At 44.1% G+C, this 26,037-nt stretch overlaps 1 pseudogene; it reads left to right on the forward strand.

Annotated features, from left to right (window-relative positions):
- The first annotated feature begins 18,246 nt into the window (after window positions 1-18,246).
- LOC129703099 (immunoglobulin-like domain-containing receptor 1) overlaps window positions 18,247-26,037 on the forward strand; it is a 51,744-nt pseudogene continuing 43,953 nt past the window's right edge.

Consider the following 26,037-nt stretch of genomic DNA (forward strand, 5'->3'; position numbering starts at 1 on the left):
CCTTTTTTTTGGAGAAATTTCTAACGTTATTTCTTGTTGCGTTTTCATTCCTTCTATGAAGCCAATAACATATGAATAAAAAGGACAATTTTATCTTTTGTAGATATTTATAAACATCTAAAGACATTGTACTGTTGTGTACCGATCTGGCTGTATTTTGGCAACTTCCTCTCGTCTCTTGTGCCGTTCTGCTCATTATTGTATTGTATTGTATTGTATTCAAATTTATTGTCATTGTCTCAATTAGAGACAACGAAATGAATTTCCCTTTACAGTCAGTATCATAAAAATAAATAATTAATAAATATTAAAACATATTAAAAAAATAAAATAGAAATTTAAAAAAAAGCACAAACACAGAAAGTCCACGACACAACACAGTGGCACCAAGGTGAGGAAGGCACCATAGTCCAGCCAGCCTCCCCTCCGATCTTCCCAGATGTTCATCCGTGGTCGGGGCCTTCCGAGCACCCGCAGTCGCCGCACCGGGTGGCCCGATGTTCAGGCCCTCACGCCGGGCTGGTGGAACGCCGACGCCGATCCCCGACGGTGAACATCCTCCTCCTCAGCGGCCCGGACCTCCAGATCAGCCGCCTCCCGTAGCCGGAGTCCGCAGCTCCCGAGTCTGCAGGTCGAGCCGGGCAGAGTCGCAGGATCCCGCATTGTTAGTCAGTGCCGCCCGCGTTGGGAGGGGGGGGGGGGGGAGACGCGACTCGAATAATAGTCGCGTCCTCACCAGGAAGCGGCTGAAGGACGGTATCCCCCGCACCGTGCCCTCTTCCCCCACATAAAGACATTAAAAAAATCATAAAAAACACACTTCGACATAACTAAAGAAACAAAAAAACAAAAAGATACCCGGCTGAAGGTGGAGGCTGCTGGTACCAGCGCCACCGGAAGTACAATACAGTACAGTACAATACTGCTTCTCAACGTCGCTTTGTGTTGTTCCTTGACCATCCAGCAACTCGATTGCTCCCATTTCTTTGCATGATGTAAAAAAAGAGAAAGATATTTATCACGATATAGATATTCATAAACTTGTAAAGGCAATTTCATCTATTGTAGACATTTATCTATATTACTAAAACTCTGTTCTTGACCGCTTTTGGCGAACTGTGCTGCGATTTCCGAGGGAACGCCGCCACCTACGGCCGTCATTTTTGGCCACCTCACTCAGAGCCCCCCTCTGCCGCATGTGTGCCGAGGATTTTTCCCGTTGATGAAATATGACAGAGATATTAATGTTTTTACAAAATTCCCCATTCTCTCTGCTGCTCCTGCTGGTGGAATGGGGGAGGGACTATAAAACCATTGTGGTGTGCCCCAATCAGTCTCTACAACATGGAGGTCTGAGCTCTGAATGACTGAACAAATGTCTACACAGCTGTGAGTAAGTACCCTTAATTTGGTTTGATAATGAAAATATGGTTATGGTTAGTTTGAAGGAAAAAAGCACTGCCTGCAAATGGTTGTTTGGGGGGTTTGGGTTCTCTCTAAAAAGGCACTCTCGCTACCCCCCTCTCCTCTCTCCCCCCCTCCCCTCTCCCCCCCTCCTCTCTCCTCTCCTCTCCTCCTCTCCCCCTCTCCTCTCTCCCCCCTCTCTCTCTCCCCCCTCTCCTCTCTCCCCCCTCTCCTCATCTCCCCCCTCTCCTCTCTCCCCCCCCCTCCTCTCTCTCCCCCCTCCCTCCCCCTCTTCCTCTCCCCCTTCTCCCCCCCCACTCACCCCCCCCCATTCTCTCTCTCACTTCTATCTCTCCCCCCTCCCCCCTCTCTCTCCCTTCCCCCCCCTCTCCTCTCTTCCCCCCCCCCTCTTCCCCCCCCCCCCCTCTCCTCTTCCCCCTCTCCTCTTCCTCCCTCTCCTCTTCCTCCCCCCTCCTCTTCCTCCCCCCTCCTCTTCCCCCCTCATCTTCCACCCCCTCCTCTTCCCCCCCTATTCCCCCCCCTCCTCCTCTCCCCCCCCCTCCTCCTCTTCCCCCCCTCCCTCCTCTTCCCCCCGCTCTCTAGATGTGACTGCAAGTTGGGGGCTATGCGTCAGTAGATAGGGTGGTTATGGGGTAAAAGGAGCAAATTAATAATATTAATATAATATCAAGGGGGGTAATTAGCGTGAGTGCGGGGGGGTAGTTAGTGTGTGTGACGCTGCATGCCGCCTCCCCCCCCCACAACCGCACGTTGGGGGAACAGACCCAACGGGTCTGCATTTGGTTTAGTAAACTTCTAAAGACAATTATATCTATCAATGCATTTACCTATAATTAAAAAAAGACATTACACAATTATGTACCATTTTGTATGTAATTTGGCAGCTTATTGTTGTGTCTCTTGTTCCCTGCGACTTCCGTTACTTTTCGGAGATCCTCAAAACGTACAGTCCTTTCTTGTTGCGCCTCTTGTTTCATTCTGCTCCTTACTGCTTCTCAACATCTCTTTGCGGTGTTCCTTGACCATCCTGCAGCACATTTGCTCCCATTTCTTGACTTAATGTAAAAAGGAGAAATGTTTATCACGATGTAGGTATTTATAATCTTGTAAAGACAATTTTATCTATTGCAGAAATTTATAAACTTCTAAAGACAATTATATCTATCAATAAATCAACCTATGACTAAAAGTGTCATTACACCATTGTGTACTGTTTTGGCTGTATTTTGGCAACTTATTGTTTTATCTCTTGTTCCATGCAAACTTCAATTATTGTTTGGAGATCCTCAAGAGGTTCAGTCCTTTCTTGTTCTGTCTCTTGTTCACTTCTGCTCCTTACTGCTTCTCAACATATCTTTGCTCTAGACAAAAAGGCAGCATTTGAATGGTATTAGGGCATTCTGATAAAACTAAAGTAAATTTGTATCAAGGATAAAAAAAACAATGCACTGGTCCCAAATAATTTCAAATATTGACCTTTCATCCATCTTAAGATCTGAAGTTGATATTCACTGATGGTTACAGAATTTCCAATTCCACTGCAACTCCTGAGAAAATGCAGTCAATGCTTACAAACAAAATAACTTGACAATAGACCAAAGTGGAAAGTAACACTCATGTCAAACAACAGAAAAAGTAACGATAATTTCCCACAAGGCAGAATTTAACCACATAGCCTTGATACTCAATGCCATTACCAGCACCAAATCCTCAAACATCAATATCTTGACAATCATAATTTAATCAATAATTGACTTAACAATTGAACTGGACCTGATACATATGCCCTAGATGTGCAAGCCTGTGATTTTATATCTTGCAGGAAATAATCCATCTGCAAGCTTTATCATGAAGCATGAGAACAACTCCAGCAACTTTCAATCCAAAAGGCAAATGCAACTGGCAAGATTTTACATGTCACTTAATGTGTCCTTGAAGCTTGAGGCAGCATTTTAAAATTTTGTGTGCAGAAATGTAATTCCTGTGTTAAACATCCGTTGTTGAACTGAGGAGCAAACATCTGGACATTCGGGACCTTCTAATCTTGCATCGCTTGTTGCCTTCAGTTTTGCGTTCTTTCGTTGACTTTAGGAAAATTCAATAGTCAATAGTCAATAGTCTATTTATTTGTCATTTGGACCCCTGGAGGTCCAAATGAAATGCCGTTTCTGCAGCCATACATTACACACAAATAGACCCCAGACACAACATAATTACATTTTACATAAACATCCATCACATAGCTGTGATGGACGGCCAAAAAAACTTATCTCTCCCCCGCCCCCTCCCCCCCCCCCCCCCGATGTCAGAGTCAAAGTCAAAGCCCCCGGCTGGCGATGGCGATTGTCCCGCGGCCATTAAAGCCACGCCGGGTGGTGCGAGGTCGCACACCGGGTCTTGGTGTTAGAGACCCCGGTGTGCGCTCGCAGAGTCCCGCGGCCATTCCAAGCCGCGCGGGGCAGTGGTGTTAGGCCCCGCTCCAGGAGCTCTTCGACCCCGCAACTCGGGCGGGGGAAGTCGCTGTTGCAGGAGCCCCGAAAAGCGGTCTCCCTCCAGGGAGCCGCGGGCTCCCGGTGCCACCGTCCACAGACCCGCCGTTGGAGCCTCCACATCAGCAGTAGCAGCGGCAGCAGCAGCAGCAGCGGCAGCGCTCCTCCACCGCTCCACCCGCTCCGGTCTCGGCCAGCTCCGCGACGGTGAGTCGGAGCACCAGAGTCCCCGGCTTCTTCCTGTTGGAGGCCGCTCCTCGTTGCGGCCCCAACGACAACTGAGACCCGACGCGAAAAGGTTGGATCTCCAGTGCAGGGAGAGATTCAAAAGTTCCCCCCCCCCCCCCCCTCCCACCCCCCCCCCCGCCCCCCCACACACACACCCCAACATAAAATAACAAAAACTACATAAAAACACAGACAAAAAATAATAAAAACGCGGACAGGCTGCAGAGGCCGCTGCTGACCAGAGTCGCGCCGCCTACCGGATGGGCATTTGAGCACTTACTGCAGGAGTCATTGATCAACAAAGCATTTATCTAATGACAACATTCCTGGTTGATGTCCCATCCTTCAAGAACACTTTTACTTGTTTCTTCACCTTTCCTCTGCTAAGAGCTACATATAGTTGGCCATGTTGAAATACTGGTTTCTCAAGGTATATCGAGACCTTCTCCATGGTTTCCCCTTGTGCCTTATGAATTGTCATCGCAAAACTCGACAGAATAGGGAATTGGCTCCGCCTAATGGGAATGTTTTCATGTTCTGACAAATTGATCATCATCCTTGGGATGAGAACAATCTCTTCTTTATAGGCCCCCATGTTGATTCTAGCAACGATGAGATTATTGTCTAGCTGTTCTACAATTAACCTCATTTCATTGCAAAACGTTGGCGGTTGCAAGTTTCTGATTAAAACAATTGGAGATTCTTTCTTCAACTCAAACTTGTGTGGTGGTAATCCACAGATCTCGACTGAATCGAGGAATTCCGTTGGGAAGTGAGTTGAATTTGTTCCGTCAGTGACAGTATTGAAAGAACAGTACTCCCTCATGGTTCCAGGGAAGCGTCTGATACACGTTGAATTGATTCTTCTCATCGTAACATTGTGAGGAACCAAGATACAATTTTAGAGAATAATGTTGCAGGGTGGTCAAATGCTGGATAGATATAATCAATGCAGTCATCCAGTGTTCTTGCTGAGAGAACCATGTCTTCTGGAAAGTCAATTTCATTGTATTCATTATTTTCAATCTTGACCTCCAACATTCAACTAAAATTGAGAATACTCACCCTCTCCTTCGGTCAATCGCATATTTCTCTTCAATTCAAACTTTGTGAAAGTTCGCCACAAGTACGATGTCTTGATGCAGGAGTTTTGAACATCAATATCACTTCCCATCTTCACTACAGGAAGGAGTTGTCGAAAATCACCGCAACAAATGGTAAGAATCCCGCCAAAATGATCCTTTTTGCGGTATACATCTTGAAGAGTTCTGTCCACCACTTCAAAGCATTCCCCCCTAATCATTGAGCATTCATCCCAAACAATGAGCTTCACTCTTCTGAAGAAGTCTCCCATTTTAGAGTCGCTGTTGACATTGCACGTTGAATCCTCCCTCACATGGATAGGTATCTTGAAGTGAGAATGTGCAGTTCTTCCACCAGGCATTAATGTAGCTGCGATACCAGATGATGCTACAGCAATGGCAATTTGACCTTGAGCTCTAACCGTGGAGAGGATCAAATTCATGAGAAATGTCTTTCCTGTTCCTCCTGGTGAGTCAATAAAAATCATTGAAGATAGATCCCTTTGCAAGCAGTCACACACGTGGTCATAAACTTCTCTCTGCTCAGTATTCAGCAGAGGCTCCTTCTCATCAACAAATCACTGTTGTTCTGATCTATTGTAATTCAATTCATTATGAGTAAATGAGTGCATTCGGGAGTGTTTTCAGAGGAGCAATGTTGATCTTGCCCTTCATGCAGCAAAAATTGGTCGTTTCTCCTGAGAAGCGGTACGCTCGACAATGAAGCTGCCTGCAGCTGTCAGTTTTTTTTCATCTCTTTTTCTATTTTTAGTTAGTTTAGTGTTTTGTTTTGAGGAGTTCTAGCTTTTTTGTGTGTGGGGGGGGGGGGGGGGGGGGGAAGGGCTGCAGCTTCGACCCGTCCCCGCGGCCTACCAGCGGGCCTGGAGCGGTGTCTCCTGAGGGGACCGCCTGGAGCTTCGGCATCGGCGGCGGCACCGGCTCAGCTGTGGCGGCGGCGGCACTGGCTCAGCTTAACAGTGGCAGCGGCAGCGGCACCGGCGGCAGCGGTACCAGCTCGGCGGCGGCGGAGCTGCGGGTCGGAGGACGGCGGTGCAGCGCTGGAGCGCCATTGCGGAGCTGGCGGTGACTGGCGGGTCTGTGGAGCGGCTGCGGGCGGCGGCGCTGAAGTTTCCATCGGGAACCTGGGATCTCCTGATGAGATCGCCAGTTGAGCTCCATTCGGCGCGGCCCTGTCGGCTCCGGAAGCCACGATCTCGAGTAAGGAGGCCCGACTATGGGTGGACATGGGGATGGGACTGGACTTTGTGCCTTTCCCCACAATGGGAACCATTGTGGGGGGATGTTTTGATGTTGAAACTATCTATTACTGTCATGTTGTATTCTTTTTTAATGTGCTGCATGGCAAAAAGAATTTCACTACACCTAGGTGTATGTGACAAAATAAATTTGAAATTTGAATTTGAATTTGAAGGCAAACATTGGTCATTTGACCAACATCAACAGAAAGATTTATCCTAGTTGTGCATTTCGTTGTCTTGTATCTGTCTCGCTGTTCATCCAGCCTTCTAGTTCTTTCATCTCCCATCTCTTCATCCCTTCTCAATTGTATTCTTTCTTGATATTCCTCAAGATGTTGAGTTGTTTCTTGCTGCATCTCTTGAGTCCTTCTCTCCTGCTCCCTCTCTCGTTTATTTCTGACGTTGAGTTATTTCTGGCTGCGTCTCTTGAGCCCTTCTCTCCTCCTCCCTTTCTCGTTTATCTCTCAAATGTTGAGTTGTTTCTTGATGCGTCTCTTCAGCCAATCTCTCCCGCTCTCTCTCTCGTTTATCTCTGAGACGTTGAGTTGTTTTTTGCTGCATCACATGTGCACTTCTCTCCCGCTGTCTCCCCCTACTATCTCGGAGACACTGAGATGTTTCTAGCTGTGTCTCTTGTGCCCTCTCCTGGTTTCTCTCCGGATTATCTCGGAGATGTTGTGTTCTTTCAATTTCCAATTTCATTGGAAAATGGCTGCCGTTACTGTGTGAGGGTTTGTAACAAGCTCTAGTCTGCTGGCTCAACTATTTGTCTACTGATGGCGTTCTGAGATACCTTTTCACTCTAACTCTCCTGATGTCAATGAACAACTTTTGGTGAATCTAAAAAGCAAGGTAAAACAACTTTAGTACTAAAAGTAAGGACTTTAGAACTACCTTTTACCTTCTACTATTTCATTGAGTGGAAAAGACTACTGGCCTTATAATGGGCGAGCCAATTGCCCTCCAAAGTATCTTGGATAACATGCAGCAAATGTAGCTCAACATGATATTACACATGGACAATAAAATTGATCCAATTGGAGCAAGCCTGACTAACATTGAAGGCTCACTTCAAACGCTTGGAGAGCAAGTAACGGAGCTTGAGCATAGAGTTAGCTCCAACGAGGATAATATAACAGACCTGGTTGGACGTGTAAAATCACTTGAAAAAGAAAACGCTGCCCTGAAAATTTGGGCAGATGACGCTGAGAACAGAAGCAGACGTTCCAACTTACGTTTCGTCGGCATCCCCGAGAGGGTCGAGTCCAAAGATATCACCGGATTCATGGGCCGTCTGATACCGCAGCTTCTCGGTGAAGCGAATTTCCCCACTCCTCTAGTGATTGAGCGCTGTCACCGTACTGGTCGCAAGGATAACTCCAGAGCCAAGGGGCCGAGGCCGATCCTGGTGAAGTTCCACTATTTCCAGGATAAGCTGAGGATAATGAAGTTCTCCCGGGAGAAAAATGTGCCCCTTGAGTACAACGGAGCTTGGGTTCATATCTAACTTCAGCGCTGGTCTTGTCCAGAGACGCCGGGAGTATGATGCGCCTAAGAAGAAACTACGCGACCGTGACATCAAATAAGCATTGATCTTTCCCTGCACACTGAGAGTTGTCCACGCTGGCAAGACACAGTTCTTTCTGGTGAAGTTGGGACATTTCTTGGTGAGCTCTCCTCCATTAACTCCTCCATGGACTCTGATATAACAGCCTAATGTTGGTGTTAGCGTTAGCACATTAATGTTGTCTGTCGATGAACTCTGTGTTTAGCTGGTTTTTGTTGTATTTTTTCTATAATTTAATGCCGGCGGCTCCTCTTGTAATTATTTAACCACAAAGTTGTAGCTGGCATGAGAGTTGTTATGACTGACAATTTGTGATATGATAATATTGTTATGACTGATATGTGATAATACGAGTTGTTATTCTGGACCTCATAAAGCCTCATTAATTTAATTTAAAAATAATTGGTCCAGGACTTCATACTTTGATCTATTTGCATAAACATGAGCTATGCAGACTGAGGTGTGTATGCTCGCTTTTTTTTTTTTTTTTCTCTCTCTCTCTCTCTCGCTCCTCGCTCTCTCTCTCTCTCTCTCTCTCTCTCTCTCTCTCCCCCCCCTCCCCCTCTCTCTCTCTCCCTCTCCCTCTCCCTGATCTTGTGTGCTTTGTCTGTCCTGTCTTCTGTGTGTGTGTGTGTTTGTGTCAATCTGTGTATGTGGCTCTCTCGTCCCCTTTCTCATGCTATTTCCCTGCCCCACTCCCCCAACCTTATCTACACCCAATTGATCCACAATTGATACAGCTAAAGGCCTAAAAATCATCCATTTGAACATTAGGAGTCTTCTTCCAAAGATAGATTTAATTAGAGTTTGGATTGCACAGAATAAACCTGACACAACAACATTTTCAGAAAAATGGTTACATAGTGAAATTTGTGACAATGATATTCATATTGATAATTTTGTATTATATAGAGCAGATAGGACTACGAGAGCTGGAGGTGTGGCTTGTTATGTGTCAACTCGCTTTATATCTGAACCTACTATCCCTAAAGTAACCTCATCTCTCTTTGAAAGCCTTTTCATTAGGTTAAAACCTTCATAAGAATAAACATCTAATTATCGGCACTATCTATCGATTCCCCCCCCGTTCATCCTAACTCAACTAAGTCCCTAATTTCCACTCTCACCTCTATTGAACACCCATGTGAATTAGTGCTTCTTGGTGACTTCAATAAAAACTGGCTCGATCGCTCCTCTTCTAACGACAAAAAGTATAAACCTGACCCAGTTAATCAACGAACCTACCAGAGTTCATGGCAATTCTACATCACTATTAGATTGGATTCTTGTTACCCATCCTGACCGAATCTTAACATCTGGTGTTTTGTCAGATTGCTTTAGCGATCATTCTGCTATTTTCTGTGCGTGGAAGATTAAACCTTCCCGTCTCCCTCCTAAACATATTCGTGTTAGACAATGTAGAAAATTTAATTATGATAATTATATGCATGACCTGATTGCAATAAACTGGGACAGGTTTCAACTTATACCAACTGTCGAGGATGCCTGGAATTATTTATACACTGAAGTCACAAGAGTTATCGATAAGCATGCCCCCTGGAGAGAAATAAAAGTCAAGGGAAAACATTTACCATGGATTAGTGCTGATTTGATCAACCTTTTTAATGAGCGGGATAAAGTCTGGAAGACTTTCAGGGAAACAAAGGACCCTGCTGATTGGGAAAAATATAGGTCCTTAAGGAATCAGTGTACGACAAAAACACGTAATGCTAAATCAAGTCATTTTAAAAAACATCTTTCTGAAGACATGCATAATCCAAAAAAGTTCTGGAAAAGACTAAATACTGTTCTTAATAAATCAAATCAAAATATCAGCACTCAGATTCGGGTCAACAATTACATAATTCAGGACCCTGCTGTTATATCCAATGCTTTCAACCAGCACTTCTCCACTGTATGTAGCTCTACTGTATTTGACTCATCTATTATATGTGACTTTCCAGCTACCTCTACATGTAGAAGCTCTTTTTCTTTTCAAAAAATAAAACCCATTGACGTTCAACATGCTATTAATTAATTAAAGGATGATTGTGGATCTGGACCAGCTGGTATTGAGACTAAATTCATTAAGATAGGAGCTAATATTCTAATGTTCTAATTTCGTAAAGTTTAAAATGTGAATAGCTTGCAAAATATAACATCAATCTGAATGGAACAATGCTGCGTTTTTTAAAACAGACTTTAAAAAATGTAAATGAGATCCCATTATGATGTCATTGTGTGGTGGAACACTGCTGACGGGCAGTTTATGTGATTGAGATCCCATTGTGACATCATACACTGCGAACTGTCAGTGCAAGTTCAAGTAATCTCCCTCCACCACCCCCCCCATCTCCCTCTACCACCCCACTCCCCACCCCATCTCCCTCCTCCCCATTTCCCTCATCCTCCTCCACTCACTCCCATTCCCTGCCCCAGGATCTACCCAGGTCCTACAGCAGCACCAGGACCTGGAACCCGGCCTGGTTCTCGTACTCGGCCCAGCCCTGGCTGTAGACTTCAGCCATCAGCTCGGCCGCCACCTGTGCTCGTCCCTGACCCTGGACCCAGGCTTGCCCTAGGTTGCAGTGGCGGCTTCTATTTTGGCCCCTTGCTCGGCTCTCACTCCAGCTCCAGCACCACCCTACCCATCCGGCAGCAGTCGTCACGCCAGTGCGCTGGAGTGCTCCTCCCTCCCAGAGTGTTTCGTCCTGTCTTGCAAGTCCATTGTGACTTCACTTGGGTGCCCTGGAATGCCCCCTCTCTCCCTCCCGGAGAGTCCCGTCCTGCCTTGCAAGTCCATTGTGACGTCACTCGGGTGCGCTGGAGTGTCTCTCCCTCCCGGAGTGTGCCTCCCTCCCTCCTAGAGTGTCCCGCCCTCCCTCCCAGAGTGTCCCGTCCTGCCTCCCAGAGTGTCCCGTCCTGCCTTCCAGAGTGTCCCGTCCTGCCTTTCGAGTACATTGTGACGTCACTCTGGGTTTTTATCCGAAATGGGTGAGTTTTCAGGCTTTTTAAACTTTAAGCGATTAAAAAGTTTGGAAATATAGGTGGGAATACGACGGGAAGATGTTTATCGCCTCGACGGGAAAAATGTGAGTAGAATGTGTAAAAATGGGAAGGCTGTGGCCTGGTGTTTGGAAGAAAATAGGAAAATAGAAATCGACACACACACATACAGCCACAAACAAGACGAAGAGTTTTAGTTATAGTATAGACTAGACCAAGTGGGACCCGTTGGACCCCGTTCCCCCAACGCAACCTATTCCCCCAACACAATATTCCACCACTCACCCATAGCCTCCAACTGCGCAGGCATGGCTCATTTCCCCTCATCCCCCAGCATTCCTTCACCCTCCCTCTTCTTTCGCCCCTCCTCCTCCTCCCCTCCCCCTCTCCCTCCCTCTCCTTTCCCCTACCCTCAGTCACTCCCTTCCTAACTCCATAACCTCTGTCCCATCCCTACCCCCCTCCTCGCCCTCTATCTCCCGGCGGTTTAAAACAGCATCTGCAGTTCCTTCCTACACATTTACCCGTATCACAGTTCTACAAATACTTGCTATAATTATTTCATTTCATTGAATAATCAACCTCACACTGTCCATCATTACTGTAACCAGCCATTAATGAAGTCCACATAAAAATGTACTATTCATAGTCGTAGCTTCAAGAATGCAAGGGAGAATTTGTGTAAAGTCAGATTTCCATACGGCAGGTCATTCGTAACCAGAGGTGTTCCTGCATTTAGTTTACTGTAAGCCGTGTTTGCACCATGATTACATCAATACAATTGCTGGCACAGAGCCTATGCAAATCTTGATATTTTAGTAAGTTTACACTAACTATCTCGGCGGATCCATGGTAACGAGCATAGAATTGCTCTTCAATACTCATGACTTTTCACAATTAGTTCTTATCTGCTGGGTAGCTGCAAGTTTGATTTGAGTCAAAAGTAAATATATCAATACTTCATTAGCAACATTGATGTAAAGGTAGAAATTATATTGTACAATACTAAAGAAACATTAATTCCCAGGAACATTAATTCATACCACTTGCTCCCTTTCACCCGTCGCAACAGGGACTCTAGTCCTCACCTTTCACCCCATCAGCTGTCACATTCAGCACATAATCCTCCAACATTTTTGCCACATTCAGAGGGATCCCAACACTAGCCACATCCTCCAATCTCCACCCTTTTCCGCCTTCAACAGAGACCATTCCCTTCGTAACTCCCTGGTTAACACATCCCTTCCCACCCATACCACCTCCTCCTCAGGTACATTCCCTTGCAACCACAGGAGATGCAACAACTGCCCAATACCTCCTCCCTTGACTCCGGCAGAGGTTCATTTGCACCTCCTCCAACCTCATCTACTGTATCCGCTGTTCCAGGTGTGGACTCCTATATATCGGCGAGACCAAGAGCAGGCTCGGCAATCGTTTAGCTGAACACCTCCGCTCAGTTAGCCTAAACCTACCTGATCTCCCAGTTGCTAAACACTTTAACTCCCCCTCTCATTCCTACACTGACCTTTCTGTCCTGAGCCTCCTCCATTGTCCGAATGAGGCCCAGCGCAAATTGGAGGAACAGCACCTCATATTTCGCTTGGGTAGCTTACACCCCGGCGGTATGAACATTGACTTAGAAACATAGAAAATAGGTGCAGGAGTAGGCCATTTGGCCCTTCAAGCCTGCACTGTCATTCAATATGATCATGGCTGATCATCCAACTCAGTATCCCATCCCTGCCTTCTCTCCATATCGCCTGATCCCTTTAGCCACAAGGGCTACATCTAACTCCCTCTTAAATATAGCCAATGATCTGGCCTCAACTACCTTCTGTGGCAGAGAATGTAAAAAAGTGATTTTCTCATCTCGGTCCTAAAATCTTCCCTCTTATCCTTAAACTGTGACCCCTAGTTCTGGACTTACCCAACATCGGGAATAATCTTCCTGCATCTAGCCTGTCCAACCCCTTAAGAATTTTGTAAGTTTCTATAAGATCTCCCCTCAATCTTCTAAATTCTAGCGTGTACAAGCCAAGTCTATCTAGTCTTTCTTCATATGAAAGTCCTGCCATCCCAGGAATCAGTCTGGTGAACTATCTCTGTACTCCCTCTATGGCAAGAATGTCTTTCCTCAGATTAGGAGACCAAAACTGTACACAATACTCCAGGTGTGGTCTCACCAAGACCCTGTACAACTGCAGTAGAACCTCCCTGCTCCTATACTCAAATCCTTTTGCTATGAATGCTAACATACCATTTGCTTTTTTATAGTTTGTCTTTTCCGGTAGGCACAAGAATTACTTGCAGCCAGTGCTTCCACACCTCAAAATTGTTTTCCTTAAATAGAATCCCAAATTTCCTGGAATTTGATGGTATTACTTGAAATTTTCAAAAATGCTTCCCACGTGCTATTGTTTTATTTTCTTAGTACACGTTAACAACACAAAGAAGAACAAGGCAAACAGATCTATGTAACTATACTGTATCTGCCTGCTTCTGTTACTCACTTGTAGTGTATGCAAGGCAGATTTTGTTGCCTACAACAGCTTTCGTTGTCTTCTTTTTTTCAACCTGCTCTCATGTGTCAGTCTCTGCACTCTCTCCTTCCCTCCATCCCTCTCTCCCTCCCTCCACCTTTCTCTCCCTCCCTCTCTTTGTCCCTCCCTCCCACTCTCTCCCTCCCTCGCTCCCTCCTTCTCCCCTTCTCCCTCCCCCTTCCTTTTTTCTCTCCCTCCCTCCCTTTTATTCCCTCCCTCCCTCCCTTTCTCCCCTCCCTCTTTCTCCCTCCTCTTCCTCTCTCCCTCCCTTCCTCTCTCTCCCCCTTTCCCTCCCTCCCAATCTCTCTCCCCTTCCTTTTTTCTCTCCCTCCCTCTCTTATTCCCTCCCTCTTTCCCTCTCTCCCTCTTTCTCCCACTCTCCCTCTCATATCCCTCCTCTCCTCTCAGCCCCTTGTGCCCACCCACCGTTCTGTAAAATCAAGGCCAATCCCAATGTAACTGCAATCCCACCACCCACAGGTAACTTTTCACCACTAGGCTTATCCAGAATTCTACCACTACCTGAAAAATAATCAAAGGCTCAACTTCTACTGAGAAAGAAAATTCCAAAGACTCATTGTTATACGATAATTTTCCCGAACAGTCTGTGTTTAAAGCCCATAGCGCTGCAGCCGGTAGCGCTATATTTAGAACCCATAGCGCTGCAGCAGACGGCTCTTTGTTAAAATTCCCACGCGTTAAACTGACAGCGCTGTTTAAACCTTTGAGCGCCAAACCGACAGTGCTGTGTGTATTACCATTACACCCCTTCGCGGGCCGGATGCGGAAATTTCCCAAAATTATTGAATTTCCCTAAAATTACCCGAACACAACCAGAATTTCCCTAATTCCAGGTAATTTCCTTCAAAGTGGAAACACTGCTTGCAGCATGCTTCCTGGTTTAAATGAACTCAAGGGATTAAAGGTAGTGAGCACTTATATTTCAAGGTCAGAGGTATTTGACATTGATTTCACTTAATCAAATTATAATGCGCAAATCATGTACAAAGCAAGAAATAATTAACTTCCAAGAAATATACAAAAACTGTTTATGGAAAGACAGGGTGGGTATAATTTGAGAGGGGAACATAATTTAAAAAAAAACTCAATGCCAGAACAACTCTTAAAAGTATGTGCATAGCAATCTGTGGTGTGAATTTGTGGAATGGTCTGGAACAGGAGATAAAACAAGCATAATTCAGTTTAAAAGATGTACAAAAACACTTGTTTAAAATGATATTGGGATGAGGATAGGTGATTGTGTTATTTGTTATACTGATTGTATTGGGAAGGGTGATTATAGAGTGATGGGTTGTAAATATGACTAAGATACTGTATAGTATTTGCGGGTTTTTTCTTTTCTTTTTTTCTTTTTTGTATGGCTTTGTAAATATTTGATTAGTGTTCAAATGTAAATAATTTGGTGTACATATAGTGGCTGGTGTACATATGGTGTACATATAGCTGCTAAATTTGTATGAGATAATTACAAGCAGTTGAATAAGGGGTGGGAATTAATAAGCTTTGGCTTCTTCCTGCTCCTTTTCGGACACATATGATTTCATTTATTTATAGATATTGTTTATGACACTTTATAAATATTTGTGTTTTGTTTTATGTATGCTGTTTCACATTTGCTTTTTATTCTGTCCGAAATAAATAACTAATAAATAAATAAATAAATAAATAAATAATGTCCGTTGAATTGGCTTTCTGTTCTTAATTAAAATTGTGACATTGTGTGCACATGGGCTATGATGATGAATGAAATGTCCCCTGAAATTTAGTTTGTTTTTCTCCTCATATACACTGTGCCTGTGTCTAGCACAAATGTATTCAGGTCTGTGTAACAAACTGAGTGGGACTACTGAGTAGCGATGTTACAAAACATACCTTCTTTGCCGCCTTTGGGGGGCGGGATTAAAATCCAGTTTTCTCCTGCCTGTCAGAGGCGGATTTCCTCGGGCTGCTAGCTGCTGAAGAATAATCGATCCGACTTCCGTTCCCGATTTTTTATTTTCTTTAATCGCGAAACAATTTAATAATTTGATTAAAATAAAAAGTGACTTCTAACGCCTTCAACGCCTACAATGTGATGGATCTCATGAACGGGACAAAACAAAGGGTAAGTCGTTTATCTATCTATCTATATTACTAAAAGTCTGTTCTTGACCGGTTTTGGCCTTCTGTGCTGCGATTTCCGAGAGAATGCCGCCACCTACGGCCGTCATTTTTGCCCACCTCGCTCAGAGCCCCCCTCCGCCGCATGTGTGCCGAGGATTTTTCCCATCGATGAAATATGATAGAGATATTAATGTTTTTACTTAATTCCCCATTCTCTCTGTTGCCCCTGCTGGAGGGAGGGGGAGGGACTATAAAACCAGGAAGTGGTGTGCCTCAATCAGTCTCTGCAAGTGGTGTGCCTCAATCAGAGCTCTGAATGACACTGAACAAATGTCTCCACAGCTGTGAGTATCCATAATGTGGTTTGAAAATGAAAATATGGTTAGTTTGAGGGAAAAAAGCACTGTCTGCAAATGGTTGTTTGGGTTGAGGTAAAAAGGAACCATCTCTCTCTCTCCCCTTCTCTCTCCCCTCCCTCTCTCCCCCCTCTCTCCCCTCCCTCCCCTCCCCCTCCCCCCCCCCCCCCCCCCCACCCCCCTCCCCTCCCCCCCTCCCCCTCCCCCTCCCCTCTCCCCTCCCCCTCTCCCTCTCCCCCCCCTCGCTCTCTCCCCCCGCTCTCTTCTCCCTCTCTCTATCTCTCCCCTCTTTTTCTCCCCCTCCTCCCCTCCCCCCCCCACTGTCCCTCCCCTAAACCCCCCTCCCCTCCACACACCCCTACCCCCTTCCTTGCTCCTCACCTCACCCCTCTCTCAGCACATCCTCTCTCTCTCTCCACCCCCTCCTCTCTCCTCTCTCCCTCCCCCCCCTCCCCTCTCCTCTCCTCTCCTCTCTCTCTCTCCCCCCTCTCTCTCCCCCCACTCTCCCCCCCCCCCCTCTCCTCAGATTCATGACAGTAAGATTTAAAAATCATGTTATATTGTGAATTCTTGTGTGAATGGGATTAGTTTGTTATTTGGATACTTAGGCTATTTTAAAAAAAATATCCTTTTCTTAAGAAATGGAATCTACAGGACATTCTTAATGGGAAAGTAGTGGGCAGAAAGGCATGTCATGCGTGGTTTGAAGAGCTAAAACTTGTAGTTTACAATGCCAAAATTGAAGAGTTGAGGAAAAACAAGGTGTACAGAGTTGCTTATTGGTTACAATCTGAGGAGTGTGATGATGCTACTGATTATGATATGCCAATGTACCAGCTAGCAACTGTTCTTCTCTATAAAGACTTGGTCTATTGCTCGAGATTGTAATTTATTTACCTATCTGGTACGGAATTACAGCATATAATACAATAATATTAAAGTTCTGATCTTGTGAAAACCGCGGGACCATTTCAGCGCTGGTGTAAAATAAAAATCCGCTTCTAATGCCGTCAACGCCGATAATGGGAATGATTTCACGTACGGGACAGTTAAAGGAAAGCCGTTTATTTTACATAAAAACGTGCTTCTTCGGATGACCTTAATCCAAATTTTACGTTGCAAAAAGGTGAGTTAGGCCCTTACGAACCGGCGATTTTTTTCCTGCTGATATGGGGTTTAAATTCACTGCAACCGCAACGTTCCAATCGATCCCGTTCCACAAAATCACACTCGCAAGATGATTAAAATGGCTGTTAATTTACGGGAATTAAACACTAAATTCCTTCCATTTGGCCTATAAATTCATGACATTGAGATTTAAAAATCATGTTATATTGTGAATTCCTGTGTGAATGTTATTTGGACACTTAGGCTATTTAAAAATGTTAATCTTTTCTTAAGAAATGGATAGATGTTTAGATCTAGTAATTGAATTTTGTAATTAGCTACAATTAGGTAACTAACTAATTATATGCTTTAATTTCAGGTCATCCAAGGAAGATTGTTTCATATTTGTTTCAGAATGCTTCAATCTATAATAACTGAAATTGTATTTCAGTTCTCTTTATTTTTAAGAAAGTTATGGGCTTTTGACTGTCCTCAATCACAGCTTTTGTGTTAAGTCAATGGAAAAGCATGAATTGGGAAGATGATAATTTCATAGTATGAAAATGGCCATAACCTTTTTAATACTGAAGATATGAAAGTGAATTAGGTGTCAAATTAAACTTAATGTTATGCTTTATCTGATGGGATAAATTGCAGACGTGATTTTTAAAATCTCAACATTTTGTAACATTGCTACTCACGGGGGCTGAAATTATAGGACCGGGACTGAGATGTTTTATTCTGTCACACCCCAGCCTAAGGGGGTGTGTTTTTCTCTCTTGCATTCTCCTTCCCCAACAGGTGCTACCAGCACCAAGTTTGCAATGAGAGAAGGCAAACAAACTACAGGTGCGTGGGGCTGTAACTTTCCTGTCAGCTCGATGCTGTCGGCCCGGGTGTGTGTGTGGGACGCTCCTGCCCGCCGCCCTGGCTCGTCTTCACCTTCGCCCTCCTTCCCGCGCTCGCCCCCTCGCTCGAGCCAAGACTCCGCGGTCACGTGCTCCAACGGCTGCCGGGGCGCGCGGGGCGGGGCGGGGCAGACAACCCGTCGAACAGGTGCTGCTGCTGTTGCTGGCGGCGGCGGCGGGCGGGGCAGACAACCCGTCGAACCGGTTCACAGGTGCTGCTGCTGCTGGCGGCGGCGGCCGGGATAGCCGCAGCCATTGCGCCCAAAGATCCTATAGCAGATTGTGCCCGTCCCCCTCTGGCGACTGACGATCCACCTCCAAGCAACCTGCGATGAGTTTGGGGCAGTGAGGCGGCCGCCGCTTGGAGTTCGGGCGGGATGATGGCCGTGGACAGGATGGTGGGCTGGATGGTCCTCTGGCTCGGCCCCACAGGTAAGCGATTGCCTCCTCCCACTTGTTGGGAGCTTTAAATAGATCTCGGCGGTGTCGCCATTATTACCTGACAGTTAATTCCCTTTACCTGGGCACACCTGCGCACAGGTGAGTCGGCCCTGCTTCCATCTTAGGAAAACAACGCGTCAGGTGCTGGCCATGGCCACCGGCTGCACGGAGCCCAGAGTCGCAGGGGCTGGAGGGACAGGGGCTGGGCTTGGATGGACAACTAGAGCCAGACTCAACGAGTTGCGGACACGAGGAACTACAGATGCTGAAATCCTGAGCAAAATACAAACTGCTGAAGGAACTCAGCCGGTCTTTAGTTTAATGTATTATCGTCACCTGTACCGAGGTACAGCGAAAAGCTTTCATGTTTGTGTGCTATCCAGTTAGTGGAAAGACGACTTGATTACAATCAAGGCATCCGCATTGCAAAGAGGATGCAGGACAGATACAGGATATAGGGCCATGCAGCATCTGTGGAGGTACCTCACCTCTGTTTCATCGGAGACCTTCAAACTATCTTTAATTGGACTTTACTGGACTTTATTTTGCACTAAAGGTAATATCCTTCATCCTATATCTGTGTACTGTGGAAGTCTTCATTGTAATCTAGTCTTTGCTGCCAGGATAACATGCAACAAAACGTTTTGTCATTGTACCTTGGTACAGTTGACAATAATAAACTAAACTAAAGAATGGACAGACAACATTTTGGGTTGTGAATCTTCAACAGAATGGGAAATTTTATAAGAAACTAAAAACAATTATTTTATGCTTGATATAATTCTACGGTTTTCATAACATCACAAGCTATTGCAAAATCTGTATGGCAGCTCTGCAACGTTAACCTTTCTATTCAGTAGCTCTAAAATTTCGAGTCTAAATAAACAAACACGTTATTTCACAATGAAGGTGGTTCAAAACAGAACAGGGGAATTCTTGCTTACAGCAGCATAACAGGTCTGTAAACACAGTACTCAGTAGATAATATAATAAACCAAACAATGAAATTCAATAAAAAACAATACTAGTGCAAAACAGAAGTCTGTATTGCAAACAAGACACACCATTTGAAGTTTAGGTAGTATTTATATTGTTCAAGAGCCTGATGGTTGATGGGACGAAGCTGCTCATGGAGGTAGACAAAAATGCTGGAGAAAGTTGGCGGATGATGCAGCATCTATGGAACAAAGGAAATAGGCAATGTTTCGTGCCAAAACCCTTCTTCAGATTGATGTGAGGGTGGGATCAAAGATCCTATAGCAGAACTCTGCTATAGGATCTTTGGGTGGGATGGGAAGGTGAGGGGGGAGGGCAGGAAGAAGAAAGGAAGAGGTGGAGCCAGTGGGCTGAGGGAGCGCTGAGAAGGCTGAGGAAAAAGTAAGGACTACCTGAAATTAGAGAAGTCAATGTTCATACTGCTGGGGTGTGAACTGCCCAAGTAAAATATGAGGTGCTGCTCCTCCAATTTACGTTGGTCCTCACTCTGGCCAAGGAGGAGGCCGAGGACAGAAAGGTCGGATTCGGAATGGGAGGGGGAGTTGAAGGGCTGAGCTACCAGGAGATCAGGCTGGTTACTGCAGACCGAACGGAGGTCTTTGATGAAGCGATCGGCAAGCCTCACCGATGTAGAGCAGCTGATATCTGGAGCAGCGGATGCAATAGATGAGATTGGAGGAGGTGCAGGTGAACCTCTGCCGCACCTGGAAAGACTGCTTGGGTCCTTGAATGTAGTTAAGGGGGGAGGTAAAGCGACAAGTGTAGCATTTCTTGCAGGTGAGTTGTGCAATTTCACCCCAATTCTTCCGTGTTTTAATTTAATATAAATGCTCTGTTTATGTACTTTTTGCTTCACGTATTCTGAATTGTTGAGGCAGAGCCGTTGAAAAAGTACATGGACACAGACTATTTGGCCCACTGTGTATCCTTCCTTATTAAGCTCAGCATTTATCCATAGTCTTTCATGCTTAACATCTAGACACTTTTAAATACTTTTCCATGAACCAGCTTCAACCGTTCTTTCAAGCAGCACACACCAGGTACTTGGCACTCTCTTAATGAAGAAGATCTAGTATCCCTCTAATCTTTTCCCTATTGCCCTAAAACTGTCCTCTAGTTTTACCTACCTCTGATATGGGGTCTAGAGGCTATAGGCCCCTCATAATTTGATATACTCTATCTCGTTCATGTCCCCTCAATCTCCTCTGCTGAAGAGAAAATGGAACTAGCTTCTCCAGTCTCTCCTTGTAACTGAACCAGGCAACATCTTGATTAATCCCTTCCGCATTCTTTCTAGTGCTATCACATTTTTCCTATTGCACACAGTATTTCCACTGTGGTCTGACCAGGTTCTATAAAGGTGGAGCATAACCACCCTACTTCAGTATTCAATCCCCTGCATAATAAAGGCAGTATTCCATATGTGTCTTTTTACAATACTGCACACAGAAATGTGACAAAAAGGGTCAAATTTCAAATTCCTTCAAATAAAGTTGACAAGCACTTTATTGGGTTCATGACTAACATAATATCAACAAAACATAAGAAAAAAAATAGTATATTGATGGCAAGTTTCTGTAAATGGCATCAGAATACACAAATACATTTTGTGTAACGGTTGTCGCATGGTGTCCACCAGTGACCTGGTTGGCACAATAAGTGCATGTATTTCTTATTCCTTTCTCTGTTTATGAATACAATAGACAATAGGTGCAGGAGTAGGCCATTTGGTACTTCGAGCCAGCACCGCCATTCAATGTGATTATGGCAGATCATCCCCAATCAGTACCCCGTTCCTGCCTTTGCCCCATATCCCCTGATTCCACTATTTTTAAGAGCCCTATCTAGCTCTCTCTTGAAAGCATCCAGAGAACCTGCCTCTGAGGCAGAGAATTCCACACTCACCACTCTCTGTGAGAAAAAGTGTTTCCTCGTCTCCGTTCTAAATGGCTTACTCCTTATTCTTAAACTGTGGCCCCTGGTTCTGGACTCCCCCAACATCGGGAACATGTTTCCTGCCTCTAGCGTGTCCAAGCCCTTAACAAACTTATATGTTTCAATGAGATCCCCCCTCAACCTTCTAAACTCCAGAGTGTACAAGCCCAGCTGCTCCATTCTCTCAGCATATGACAGTCCTGCCATCCCGGGAATTAGCCTTGTAAACCTACGCTGCACATGGAACGATAAAATACCACTTCATTCACCTGATCATGTAGTAGAATACTGCATCCATCTGAATGGACACCGCAACGCGAGTTACACATCATACACACAAACGTACGTTGTGTACGGTGGACACTAAAAGGTTTGGTGTCCCAGAAAACGAACGTTACATTATTAGCGAAAACCAAACATTTTTGCCAATGTGATCTAAACGGTACATTACAAAGATCATTACCTTATGGATTTGAGCTATATCAATGGCAGATGAGAACATTTGATTTGGGCTGAGTTTTTTAGTAAGTAAAATGTCTAACGGGCGTTGCGGAGCTTCCTAAAGTTGACACGAAGAAATGAAGTTAGTGACTTGGTCTGTACGAAAGGTAAACAAGAGACAGTGTGTTGCAAAATTGAGTGGCTCAGTTTCTTAGTTTTAATGACCAATTTATATCCCAAATTTTTTTAATTGATTTAAAAAAGTCGGAAAATATATCGTAAACGGTCGTTGCGTTTTTGACACCACAATGTATTTGATATATTAAATTGGAAAATAAGAAAAAATAATGAACTCTCCCAAAAATCGCTACTACCAAAGGATACCTCGTTGAGTTTTTGAAAAGCATTAGAGGTTTGGAGCCTCCGTGATTTACGGAGGTACCGACCCCGATGATGGTCGTTATGACAATAGACACCAAGCACAACGACCGTTACGGGATCTTTACTGTACTGTATTATCTTTATGTTACTGTATTTTTCTCCTGGAATTGATGAAGATATTTCCATAGATAATTATCAAAACGTGGCAGAGTTTTTAATGTCACATTTTTTGTGTCCAAATTGGTGGTAAAACGTCTGCATTAAAAAGGTTTTTAGGTGACGGGTGGCCAAGAACATTAAATAGGTATGTCGCTTTCTACTTCGTTTCTTTCTCTTTCTCTTTTCACTTCTTCTTTTCTATCTCTCTGTTTTCGCGTTCTTCTTCCGGGCTATCTTACTATTTCACGCACCACTCTATGATAATCTCTCTTTTTCTACTCTTCTTCCTTACTCCTGTTTTATTATTAAATTAAAAATAAGAAGTTGTATATGAAATGTAATATGTCAATAAGTATTAGGTACTGTGGTACCACATTATTGTACTTCTAACAAAAAAAACAACAAAAAAAGTTTTTGACTTTCAGTCTTGAAGTTATCTAATTTCTATCTGTTAAGATGTCAATAAGATTTCACATGATAGGTAATTTTTTGTTAAGAACAGTGTATTGGTGTAAAAAACTGTATAATAATCTTGTTCCTCAAAATCTCTCCAGTATTGTAAAAGACACATATACCTTCACAACTATATTATCAGTCTATAAGTTTCTCTTTTTCTCAATGCTTCCCAACACTTTACCATTCACAGTGTATATTTGAGTCTCATTAGTATTCCCCAAATGCATCACCCTACATTTGGATTAAACTCCATCTGAAAATTTTCAGACTATTTCACTAACACAGTACTATTTTCCATATTATCAATAACTCCACCAATCTTTGTGTCATCTGTGAAATAATCTTGCCTCCCACATTCGCATCCGTCATTCATGTATATTACCAACAGCAAGGGACCAGCTCTGAATCTCGTGGGACACCACAAGTCACAGGCATCCAATTACAAAAACAATCTTCCACCATCTCCCTCTGTCTCCTGTCCAAGCTAATCATATTTTACAAACTTAAGATTTAGTTTTTTGAGAATGTGATGAGAATGATTAATGAGGGTAGGGCTGTGGATGTTGTATACAAGGATTTTAATAAATCATTTGACAAGGTGCTTCATGCAAAATATTAAGGCACATGGGATCCAAATTGACTTGGTAGACTGTATTCAATATTGGTTTGACCATAGACGAAGAGATCGTGGTGGAGGGTCTTTTTCTGGACTGCAGATCTGTGGCCAATGTTCTGCAGGGATCAATATATGGATGTCCGTCGCTTGTGCTTTATTTATAAATGGTACGGACAAAAATGTAAGTGGGCTGATTAATACGTTTCTGGATGGCACAAAAAATTGTCGTGTTGTAGATAGTGAGGAAGGTTGTGAAAGAATAGAGACCAGTTGGAAATATGTGAAGAGAAATCTCAGATGGAGTTTAATCTTGACAAGTGTGAGATGTTGCAATTTGGGAGATCAATTTCAGGAGGAAAGTACTGACAATGGTATTTATTCATTATTACATGAGTGGAAAACTTTGTTTGCATGCTATCCATTCAAATCATATTGTCTGTGGATACAATCAAGCCATTATACTCTGACCCTCGAGACTTTTGCTCTTTAGCATGGTGTGCTCAGACACTTGCTCTATCAGAGTTCTGTGCTCAATCAGTTGTTCTAGTACATCCATGTCAGTGTGGCCAAGTACAACGCAAACTCAATTTATAAGCTTGCCAATGATATCACTATTGTCTGCTTGATCTACAACATTAATGGGACATGGGATCTGATTGAGGAAAGTGATTAAAAACCTTTTATCATGGACTTGGGGCAACAACCTAGCCCTTAAGACAAAATAATTGGTTATTGAACTAAGGAAAAGCCACAATGGCATCATATCTTAGAAAGTATAGAACTCAAGATTGTTAGAGATGGATAGTGAACCCATAAAAAATATTACAACTGGATAACACATTTGCAGTTCTGGAGACGTGCTAACGAGTGAGAAGATCAGTGTGTAGAATACAGGCAGTAGATATCTTTGTAAATTTAATTCTGCAAGGTGAATCTTGGGAGACAAGCCAAGAGATAACCACAAATGTAATACCTGGAGATGAGAATAATTACATAAGTGGGAGAGTTTCAACATAACGTGAGCTGAGATTGAATAGAGTTTGGCCATGTTACAAAAATAGAATCTGGCACTCAGTAATAGCAAATGTATAAATGATCACACAAATTTCTTCACCAATTTTGATTAAGGAAAAAAATAGAAATCACGATACTCTCAACCTCTGAAAAAGTATGAATGGTTTGCTGCATCATTTTAAATATTTTGGTTTCTTATCTAATCTGATAGGTAGTACTTCTGACAACACACTATTCCCTCAGTACTGGATGTAGTGTTAAGATTTGATTGTAACGTTTGTGTCTCTCCAAAGGGACTTGAACCTAGAACCTTGGAGCTGGAAGAAGATCGATCCTATATCACCAAATAGTGCAGTGGGTCAACAGCCTGTAGAATAGTCTGGTAGATAGACATAAAAAGCTGGAGTAACTCAGCGGGGACAGGCAGCATCTCTGAGGAGAAAGAATGGGTGACATTTCGGGTCAAGACCCTTCTTCATTCTCCCATTCCTTCTCTCCAGAGATGCTGCCTGTCCCGCTGAGTTACACCAGCTTTTTGTGCCTACCTTTGGTTTAAACCAGCATCTGCAGTTCCTTCCTACATGAATAGTCTAGTAGCATACTTAAAAACTTTAAATGTTTACAGGTTGGAAGGAAAGCCATTGATGCAGGTACTTGAAAGGCTAAAGCAGCATCAAGTTTGCATAGTACCAGTCAGGGAAACACTTGTGGGACGACATTATTGGGATACCCTGGTTGACTCTGTAAGACGGCAAAGGATTTAAGGAGTCAAATGTGATATACTGCACCCCAGAGAAAAGGTGAATTTTATTTGGGTCATTGCTTTTCAGGGGGAGGGACATAAGCGTCACTGAAATGGTGCCGCAGTTAGCGCAACTCTTTCGCAACTTCAGCAACCTGGGCTTGATATAGACCTCTGGTACTATCTGAGTGAAGTATACATTGGCTCCCTGTGATCACATGGGTTTTCCCCAGATTCTCCATTTCTTCCCATATCCAAAAATGTATTAATTGTTTAAAATATTGCTCCATCCTCAGCTGGAGTATTGTGTTCAATTATGTTTGCCTTATTACTGGAAGGGTCTGGAGGCACTGGAGAAGATCCAGGGTAGAGTTCTGTGATCGGTTGCTAAGATGACAGACCATAGTACAATGATAAATTGAAGACGCTAGGACTGCTTTCAATGACCAAGAAGAAACATCAATGCCTCAACAACCCTCACCAACCTCTACAGATGCGTCATAGAAAGCATTTTATCGGGATGCATCACTGCCTGGTTTGGGTTCAGCCCCACCCAAGACTGCAAGAAATTGCAGGGAGTAGTGGATGTAGGCAAGATCATCATGCAAACCAACCTCCCTTCCATTGATAGACACAAAATGTTGGAGTAACTCAGCAGGACAGGCAGCATCTCTGGAGAGAAGGAATGGGTGACCTTTTGGGTCAAGACCCTTCTTCAGACTGAGAGTCAGGTGAGAGGGAACATGAAGGGGGATATACAGAGAT

This window comes from Leucoraja erinacea, chromosome 13, assembly GCF_028641065.1.
Source record: "Leucoraja erinacea ecotype New England chromosome 13, Leri_hhj_1, whole genome shotgun sequence".
In the NCBI taxonomy this organism is placed as follows: Eukaryota; Metazoa; Chordata; class Chondrichthyes; order Rajiformes; family Rajidae; genus Leucoraja; species Leucoraja erinaceus.